The following is a 10,740-nucleotide window of genomic DNA, read 5'->3' on the forward strand; positions in this document are numbered from 1 at the left end:
CCCCGCCGTTTCTTATTTATGTGCGTCGCGTTTGGGTTCGAATGTCACAACCCAAGCCCCATCGGAGCTGTGCGTGGCGGGGTGGAAAGGCCTGGAAATTCGAACCTAGAGAACGAATGTCGGCCGCCTGCATCTCCGAAGGGGAACTGGGTGGCCGGACCTTACGCCGCTCCGACACCATTCACCTGGCAGGTGCTAGAGTTCGGGTGCTAGGAGGTTGTTCCCGTCTCCGTCCGTCCGTCGATCCTCGGTGTTTGGCTCGGAGCCTGCTAGCAGCGCTTCTGTCCATATCCGTCATTTCTTTGTCTTTCTTAATGTCTGTCTCCCCCTCTAGGCCGGAAGCTCGTTGTTCTTGCCCGAGCGCTCAATACGGTGTTCCGCTCACGGAAAGAGCTTAATAAATACGATCGAATGAATGAATGATTGAATGAAAAGTGCGCCGTGGGCGGGGAACGTTGCTACCAACTCTGTTGTATCATCCTCTCTGTGGTCTCTGCTTAGGGTAAGAGCTCGATAAGTACGGCTGACTGATCGATCGATGGATTCCCCTGGCCCCCCTGGAGATTTCCCTGAGGTCGCCCGGGCTAGGAGTGGGACGAGGCGACAGAGTTTGGGGCGTTTGGGCCGGGGGAGGGTGGGGGTGACCTGAGATGCTCTCGATTCGTCGCCTCCTGGCATTTGGTGGAGTAAATGTCTAGAGAAATAACCTGGCCGAGCGGCTAGGGCCCGGGCCTGGGAGTCAGAAGGTCACGGGTTCTGATCCCAGCTCGTCCACCTGTCCGTTGGGTGACCTTGGGCAAGTCACTTCACTTCTCTGGGCCTCGCTGGGTTCCTCTGTAAAATGGGGATGGAGACGGTGAGCCACGCGTGGGACGGGGACTGTGTCCAAGCTGCTTTGCTTGTATCCACCCCAGAGTTCAGTACGGTGCCTGACACGTAGTGTTTAGCGGTTGCCGAAATTATCATTATGAATAACCGTAATAATAATGTCGGTATCTGGGCGCTTACTACGCGCCGAGCACTGTTCTAAGCGCCGGGGTAGATACGAGGTCATCAGGTCGTCCCACGTGGGGCTTGCAGTCTTAATCCCCATTTTGCAGATGAGGTCCCTGGAGCCCAGAGACGTTAAGTGACTTACCCAAGGCCCCACAGCAGACGAGTGGCAGAGCCGGAATAAGAACCCACGTCCTCTGACTCCCAAGCCCACGCTCTCTCCATTAAGCCTACATCTGACCCAGCGTTCAGTACAGAGCCTGGGCACATAGTGAGCGCCGAACCAATACCGTAAATAAAAGAAAAAGCAACAACCGGGGGAGGACCCAGCACCGGGTCTTTGAGGACGCCCAGAGTTAGGGCATAAGAGTTGGAGGAGCAGGAATACCGTGCCCTGTCTTTCCGAGTCCTGAACGATCCTTTTCTGAGCTAATCCCCGGGTGAATCGCATGCGGTTTCCTTCCCGGCAGCCTTGGGCACTTGGTTCATTCGATCTCGTGTTTATTGAGCGCTTACTGGGTGCAGAGCGCTGGACTGAGCACTTGGGAGAGTACGACGGAACGGTAAACGGAAACATTAATAATAAGGAATAATGTTGGTATTTGTTAAGCGCTCACTATGTGCAGAGCACTGTTCTAAGCGCTGGGATAATACAGGCTAATCAGGTTGTCCCACATGAGGCTCACCGTCTTAATCCCCATTTTCCAGATGAGGTAACCGAGGCCCAGAGAAGTGAAGTGACTCGCCCACAGTCACACAGCTGAAAAGTGGCCGAGCCGGGGTTCGAACCCATGACCTCTGACTCCCGAGCCCGGGCTCTTTCCACTGAGCCATGCCGCTTCTCTACATTCCCGGGCAACATTCCCAGGCAACATTCCCTGCCCACAGTGAGCTTGTGGTCTACCTTCCACTTCCATTTAAATTTAAGCTTACCCTCCTTCACAACCCCTGGAATGCACCTTTTTGCCTCTAGCATCTCCACCTAGCCCTACCTGCAGGGCCCTAAAGGTACTGAGTAGCAGCGTGGCTCAGTGGAAAGAGCCCGGGCTTGGGAGCCGGAGGTCATGGGTTCGAATCCCGGCTCTGCCCCTTGTCAGCTGTGTGACCGTGGGCGAGTCGCTTCACTTCTCCGGGCCTCAGTTACCTCCTCTGTCAAATGGGGATTAACTGCGAGCCTCACGTGGGACGACCCGATGACCCTGTATAACAGCAATAATGATGTTGGCATTTGTTAAGCGCTTACTATGTGCAGAGCACTGTTCTAAGCGCTGGGGTAGACACGGGGGAATCGGGTCGTCCCACGCGGGGCTCACGGTCGTCATCCCCATTTTCCAGATGAGGGAACTGAGGCCCGGAGAAGTGAAGCGACTCGCCCACGGTCACACAGCTGACACGTGGCGGAGGCGGGATTCGAACCCGTGACCTCTGACTCCAAAGCCCGTGCTCTTGCCACTGAGCCACGCTGCTTCTCTCTCCCCCAGCGCTTAGAACAGCGCTCTGCACATAGTAAGCGCTTAACAGATACCAACGGCATTATTATTATATTTTCTCTAGCCCTTGCACATTTCTTGCCGGGCTCAGGAGAAGAAGCAGCGGCTTCAGTGTCCTCATCTCGACTGTCGGCTCCCCGAGGGCAGGGAGCGCGTCTACCGATTCTGTCGTACGGTGCTCCTCCCCCCCGCCAAGCGCTTAGCGCACGTTCTAAGCGCTCAATAAAAACCATTGATTGATCGGTCGGGGATAGGATCCCCATTTCCCAGTCCCTCCTAGACCGCGTGGGACCGGGACTGGGTCCGATCGGATCATCTCCCGTCTCCCCGAGCGCTTAGCCCAGTGCTCGGCACACGGTGAGCGCTGAATAGAAAGCACCGCTGTTGTCATTTCAGCACATGGGACGTTGCCTGAGGGACCCTCCTTTTCTGGGCCGTTCTCTTGCCAACGTTGCACTTGCGATTCTCCACGGATTTCTAATCTTGTGGTTTTCTGAGATCTGATCTCCCTCTCCCTCCCTCTTTCCTCTCCTCGGGGGTCTCCCTCTCCCGAACCACTGGTCCTGAGTTCCGTCGCCGGCGACGGGACGTCGCTCCTTCCCTCGGCCGTTTCCCGATTTTCGCGGGGGCGAAAAAGTGACACCCGTCACCCTGAGCCGCCCTTCGGGAGCTGATAAACGAAGTCATTCGAACCAGGTGAGGGGAAGGCGCTTTCTTCTTCTCCGCTCGTGAAAAGCGGATGGTTTTTACAAAGCGCGAAAGCCACCCCGCACCGAGAACGGTAACCCCTCTCTGCACGAGGCGGGTGTTGATCGGGCAACAGATTCGGTTTCCACGTGAAAATGGGGATCGTCCCATTCGTCCAACTGTCCTTCCGGAACCACCAGGCCTCGAACTCTCCCCCACCCGAGCTCAGAGGAGACGGCACAGACCAAGCGTGGACTGGGAGTTCGGGGTATTGGCAAGAAGCCCATTTTGCCTCGGATAATAATAATGATTCCGGTATTTGCTAAGCGCTTACTATGTGCCAGGAGCTTTTATAAGCGCTGGGGTGGATGCAAGCTCATCGGGGTGGACACAGTCCCCGTCCCGCGTGGGGTCTCGCTGCCTGGATCCCCATTTTACAGATAATGATAATGACGACGACGGTGTCTGTTCAGCGCTTACGGTGTGCCAAGCGCCGTTCTAAGCGCTGGTGATCAGGTCGTCCCACGTGGGGCTCACGGTCTTCATCCCCGTTTTCCGGATGAGGTCACCGAGGCACCGCAAAGTCAAGTGACTTGCCCTAGGTCACACGGCTCACCGGCGGCGGAGCCGGGACCAGAACCCACGACCTCTGACTCCCAGGCCCGTGCTCTTTCCACTGAGCCACGCTGCTTCTCAGGTGAGGTAACTGAGGCACAGAGAAGTGAAGCGACTCGCCCAAGGTGACACCTCGGATCCCAGTGGGTAGACACAGGGCACTGGGTCCGTCGCGGGGAACGTGACAACCAACTCTTGTATCGTACTCTCCCAGGCGCTCGGTACGGGGCTCCGCGTACTGAAGCCGCGTGGCTCAGTGGCAAGAGCCCGGGCCTGGGCGTCAGAGGTGGTGGGTTCGAATCCCGGCTCCGCCACTTATCAGCTGTGTGACTGTGGACAAGTCGCTTCTCTGTGCCTCAGTTCCCTCATCTGTAAAATGGGGATGAAGACTGTGAGCCCCACGGGGGACAACCCGATAACCTCGTATCAACCCCGGCGCTTAGAACGGTGCTCGGCACATAGTGAGCGCTTAACCAGTGCCATCATTATGTACTGAAAGCGCTCCGTGAATCCCACGGATGGGCGGATGGATCGATTAACCGATTGATTCGTTACCTAGGCCAGAGCTCTGCCCGCAGCAGGCGCGTAATCGTGGCTAACGAATCGAATCGACGATGATGCCGTTTGTTAGGCGCTTACTGTGTGCCAAGCACTGTTCTAAGCCGAATTGAGCGTCCCGACGAATCGTGCTCGGCCCTGCCCAGCGCCGACTCCCCCAACCCGTCTCGGCGCAGATACCCCGGAATCTCACGGGGGCCTTTGTTCTACGGCAGGTGGCTCGGCTGAAGCGGCTCTGGGAGCGGAGTCGAGTTCTCGTGCGCGTTTCGACAGAAATTAGGCCGGGACATATGGTTGCCATAGGGCCTATAGGGGTTTGCAGCTCCCTCGGATTGGTCGGAACGAAAACTTTCCAGATGGTGCCATTGTATGTTGTGGAGCCGAAAAGAGCGTGCGTGTGCGTGTGTGTGTGTGTGTGTGTGTGTGTGATGTATAAATTGCATATTGGATTTAAATCTTTATCCGAACCAGAGTACAGGATGTTATTTCTCTGAGTGCCGCCATTTAAATGGTGTCCCTAAATGATTTCCAGAGGTTCATAATGCAAGGCTGGGGAATCGGGCACCGTCAAGGGGTTGGAAAATGAAACTAAAAGGAAAAATGGAATTATTCCCTGGTGGGGGTGTGGGGGGGTGTGGGGGGGGGGGGGGTGTTTGTGTGTGTTTGTATGCGCGTGTAGCCCCGCAGAGAAGCAGCGTAGTTTAGTGGCAAGAGGCCGGCCTTGGGAGTCAGAGGACGTCGGTTCTAATCCCGCCTCCGCCACCTGTCTGTCGCGTGACCTCGGGCAAGCCACTTAACTTCTCTGTGCCTCAGTCACCTCATCTGGAAAATGGGGACGAAGACGGTGAGCCCCACGTGGGACGACCTGATTGACCCGTACCTACCCCAGCACTCAGAGCAGTGCTCGGCCCGGAGTAAGCGCCTAACGAATAGGTTCATCATTATTATCATCGGTCGTTCTCCGTCCAAGGAGAGCGGCTCCTCTCCCCGCTGCTGCCCTCCGGGCCGGTCCGTCCGCCGCAGCGGCCTCCCATCCGTCCACCGCTACGTTGCGGCGTTCGCGAGACTGTGCTTCCCCGTGCCCTCCGATGGTTTATTCTGCCTTCCTGGCTTGCACGTGCCCCGTCTCCGTTGCCCAAACGGCAGCTGCCTGGGTGTCCCGCAAGTCAGTCACTCGTTGGGAGGAAAAGGAGTCTGAGAAGATGGTCCCGTGTGTGGAAAGATGGGAGGAGAAAGAGAGCAGTTCTGGGGCCTTGGAATTAACCCCAGGCGAATTCCTAGCCGAGAGGGCGGAGTTTTCACACATGCCAAAATCAGATTCCGCCATTCATTGTCTTCTCAGACGTATAAGCTCTGGGCAGATTAATGATGATGATGATAATAATTCGGGTATTTGTCAAGCGCTTACTATGTGCCAGACACCATACTAAGCTCCGGGGTAGGTACAGTTTGGACACGATCCCGGTCACAGATGGGGCTCACAGTCTCAATCCCCATTTTACAGAAGAGGTAACTGAGGCACAGAGGAAGTGAAGTGCCTTGCCCAAGGTCACCCGGCAGACAGGTGGCAGAGCCGGGATTAGAACCCATGGCCTTCCGACTCCCTGGCCTGGGCTCTATCCTCTAGGCCGGGCCGCTCGCTTCCCCCTTTCCTCTTAGCAACCGTCGGAGCAGAGTTCACGAGTCCCAGACTGCTCCCGGACCTAAACCCGGAGAAATAATGACGGCGTTTGTTAAGCGCCGTGCCCAGCGCTGGGGTAGAGACGTGATCCGTCAGGTCGGACACAGTCCCTGTCCCCCAGGAGCCTCGTGGTCGAAAGAGGAGAGAGAACAGGTCTCGAATCCCCGTTGTACCGACGAGGAAACGGAGGCACAGAGAAGCGAGGGGACTTGCCCGAGGTCGCACAGCAGGCAAGTGGCAGAGCCGGGATTAAAACCCAGGTCCCCTGACTCTGAGGCCTGGGGTCTTTCCACTAGCCAGTGAATCTGGACTGAACGGCCCAGAAAAATCGGGGACCGTCCTAGCCGAGCAGGGACATATGGTAAAAGGGACACGGAGGGAGGAGGGGCAAGAAGGAAGAGAGAGTGATGATGATAATTCTGGTATCTGTTAGGCGCTTACCGTGTGCCAGGCACCGTTCTAAGCGCTGGGGTGGATACAAGCAAATTGGGGTGGACACAGCCCCCGTCCCATATGGGGCTCACGGTGTTTGGCACATAGTAAACACTACGAGAAGCAGCGTGGCTCGGTGGAAAGAGCCCGGGCTTGGGAGTCAGAGGTCACGGGTTCGAATCCAGGCTCCGCCACCCGTCAGCTGTGTGACTGTGGGCGAGTCGCTTGACTTCTCTGCGCCTCAGTGACCTCATCTGGAAAATGGGGATTAAGACCGCGAGCCTCACGTGGGACAACCTGATCACCCTCTATCTCCCCCCAGCGCTTAGAACAGTGCTCTGCACATAGTAAGCGCTTAACAGATACCAACGTTATTAAACACTTAACAAATACCACAGTTATTGTTATTATTAACGTGGCCGGAGACCAGGAGCGGGGAGGAGAGAGTAAGGTTAGGAAGAGGGTAGAGAGTTCTAATTCCGGCTCCACCGCTTGTCGGCCGTGTGACCTTGGGCAAGTCACTTCACTTCTCTGGGCCTCGGTTATCCCTTCTGGAAAAGGGGAAGACTACGAGCCCCATGTGGGACAGGGACTGGGTCCAACCCGACTACCTTGTTTCTACCCCGGGGCTTAGAACAGCGCTTGACACAGAACAAGCGCTTGACACAGAACAAGCGCTTAGCAAATACTCTCATCATTATTAGAAGTGGACTATTATTATTAGAGAGCGACAGAGAAAAGGAGTGGACTAGGGAGAGACAGAAGAGTGCGGAACCGAGAAAGACGAGGCGCGGGAATTGGTTGGTAAGGGAAAGGCATGTAGGCAGCCAGAAATGGAGAAATGCTCAAATACCATGACAGCTTCACGGGTATCAGCTAGTGGCCATTTAATAGCAATAACTACATTGAAGAGCCTCTGTTGGAAACACAAAGAATTATTCTGGTTCTTCAGTTTCAAGGGAGCGGCTGAACCCTGAAAGCGATAGCACGGTGCCCGTGCGTGTCCGATAGCCCTCAGGATGAAAGCGAGCAGGGTCAGAAAAAATCAGCTCTCCAGAGTGGGACCTCAAGGCCGGGAGGAGGGCGGTGCCTGAACTGGGGGCCGGGGGCCGAATGGGGTTCAGATTCCCTCCCCCGTATCCCGGCGGAACCCGCCCTCGTCTTGAGCGTCGCAAGATCCTTCCGGATCCTTCCTGTTTTATCCATCTTTACCTTTTCCATCATCCCTCACCTGCCCATCGCGAACCTCCCGTTCTCCCCCCCCCCCCCCCCCGCCCGCCCCCGACTCCATTTTAGATTTTGAGTCCCCTGGGGATCAGGGCTCTTGTCTAATTTCTCCTTTCTTGTATCCTGCCCCGCTGTTCAGTACAGTGTGCCGCACAAACCAGGTGCTCGACACAGAGCTCCCCACGCGGTAGGTGCTCGATACGGTTTAGGTTCTTTACGGTGTCCGTTAAGCACTGTACTAGGCGCCGGGGTCGATACAAGCTGATAGGCTTCGTCGCAGTCCCGCGCGGAGCTCCCGGGCTTCATCCCCACTTTACGGATGAGGCAGCTGAGGCCCGGAGACGTGAAATGACTCGCCCGAGGTCACACAGCCGACGAATGGCGGAGCTGGATTTAGAATCCAGGCCCTTCTGACGCCCGGGCCCGGGATCTATAATAATAATGATAATGTCGGTATTTGTTAAGCGCTTACTATGTGCAGAGCACTGTTCTAAACGCTGGGGTAGACACAGGGGAATCAGGTTGTCCCACGTGGGGCTCACAGTCTTAATCCCCATTTTCCAGATGAGGTCACTGAGGCGCAGAGAAGTCGAGTGACTTGCCCACGGTCACACAGGCCGACAAGTGGCCGAGCCGGGATTCCGACCCATGACCTCTGACTCCCGAGCCCGTGCTCTTTCCACTGAGCCACGCTGCTTCTCCGATAGTGATCTATCCACTAGGTCACGGTGGTTCTCAGCACACAGTTCTCTACCAGCGCTTAGAACAGTGCTTTGCACCTAGTAAGCGCTTAACGGATGCCATCGTTATTATTATTATTATTACATGCACTAAACAGTGGCCGCTCCGTAAATAAAATTGCATGCCCGAAAGGGTGAAGCCTTCCCAGACTAAACCCTCCCTGCTGAGGTCAACTATGCACGTGGCTATGAACCCCTTAAGCACTCTGATACTCACCCCAGCCCCACAGTACTTAAATAATACTAATTATGGTATTTGTTAAGCGCTTCCTGTGCGCCAGGCACCGTGCTAAGCGCTGGGGTAGAGACAAGCAAACCTGGTTGGACGCAGTCCCTGTCCCAAGTGGGGCTCACGGTCTCCATCCCCATTTTCCAGATGAGGTCGCTGAGGCCCAGAGAAGTGAAGTGACTTGCCCAAGGTCACAGAGCAGACACGTGGCGGAGCCGGGATTAGAACCCATGACCTTCTGAGTCCCAGGCCCGGGCTCTATCCACTGAGCCATGCTGCTTTTTTTCTTATACTCTAACCTTTTCCCCTTGCCCCAATCTCTTTTAATGCCCGTCTCCCCTTCGTGGACTGTAAACTCCGACTGTAAGCTTCTTGTGGGCAGGGAACACGTCTACCAACTCTGGCATATTGGACTTTCCCAAACACTTAGCACAGTGCTCTTCACACAGTAAGCACTCAGTCAATACCACCGACTGCCCGACTGATTCACGTAAATATAAATGAAGGAGAAGCAGCACGGCCTAGTGGAAAGAGCACGGTGCCGGGACTCGGAAGACCTGGGTTCTAATCCCGGCTCCGCCACTTATTTCCTGTGCGGCCTTTGGCAAGTCACTCACTTCTCTGGGCCTCATCTCCCTCCTCTACAGAATGGGGATTCACTACCTGTTCTCTCGCCCACTTCGATGGTGAGCCCCGTGTGGGACCTGATCATCTTGTATCCCAGCGTTTAGTACAGTGCCTGGCACCTAGGAAGCGCTTAGCAGAGATCACCACAAGGGACGGTACGATGTGAATTTAGGAGAGCAGGCAGAGGGGCTGCTGGAGCGACGGGCCTGCCCGGCCCTACGCCGGGCGAATGTAGGAAGACTTCACGGAAGAGGTGAATTTCACGTAGACTTTTGATCTAGAGAGGGACCCGATTTGGTTAAGAACACCGGAAACCGTAACGGTGGCGTCAACTGCCTCCCCAGATCAGCGTCAGCCCCCACCCCGGCTCGAAAACCAACTCCGGCGACCGCTTAAAGGAAAGAAAAGGGGCTGGAACTTAACTCTGTTGCGTTCTCCCAAACGCCCAGCACAGTGCTCGGCACCCAACGGCCGCTCAGTCGGTAGCCCTGAATTGAATGACGAAGCAAATGAGATCGAAAGAGACAGAGGAAACTGGGTTTTCCCAGCGCGCTTTGGAGACGGCCCCTCCCCGACCCCCCCCATCCCTTCTACCCGACTAAAACCCAGGCCGTTAGGAAACAACAGGGCATAGTCCGGTGCTTTTCACAGAGTGAGTGCTCGGCAAATCCCATTGATTTAGCGATCGAAGGATAGTTTTGCCGCCCAGAGGCCGGGTCCCTTCTCCTCTCAGAGCAGTTCGGGCAGAGGTCGTCTCTGCCACCTAGACTCCGGCTTGGAAACTTATCTGCGAAGTATCAAAGCCCAGCCGAGGTACACAGGACGCTCGTTGGAATCCCGTGGCACGTGCCGCGAACTAGAGAACTGTAATAACAAGGTCTCTGCTTAAAATTCCACCACTTTCCCCCCCTCTCCCTACCCCAGGCAGATTCCGGGGCTTTCCCTGTGACCCAGTTGGCTTGTTTCCACGGAGCGGGAAGATTTGTAAGACTGTACGATTCCGCTGGACCGTAAGCTCCTTGCAGTCGGGGACCGTGTCTACTAACTAATGATAATAATGTTAATAATGTCGGTCTTTGTTAAGCGCTTACCGTGTGCAGAGCGCCGTTCTAAGCGCTGGGGTAGACACAGGGTGGTCAGGTTGTCCCACGTGGGGCTCACGGTCTTCATCCCCATTTTACAGATGAGGGAACTGAGGCATAGAGAAGTCAAGTGACTCGCCCACAGTCACACAGCTGGCAAGCGGCGGAGCCGGGATTCGAACCCATGACCTCTGACTCCCAAGCCCGGGCTCTTTCCACTGAGCCGCGCTGCTTCTTATCATAATGTTGGTATTTGTTAAGCGCTTGCCATGTGCAGAGCGCTGTTCTAAGAGCTGGGGGAGATACAGGGTGGTCAGGTTGTCCCACGTGAGGCTCACGGTCTCAAACCCCATTTTACAGATGAGGTAACTGAGGCCCA

This window comes from Ornithorhynchus anatinus, chromosome X5 (assembly GCF_004115215.2).
Source record: "Ornithorhynchus anatinus isolate Pmale09 chromosome X5, mOrnAna1.pri.v4, whole genome shotgun sequence".
Classification (NCBI taxonomy): domain Eukaryota; kingdom Metazoa; phylum Chordata; class Mammalia; order Monotremata; family Ornithorhynchidae; genus Ornithorhynchus; species Ornithorhynchus anatinus.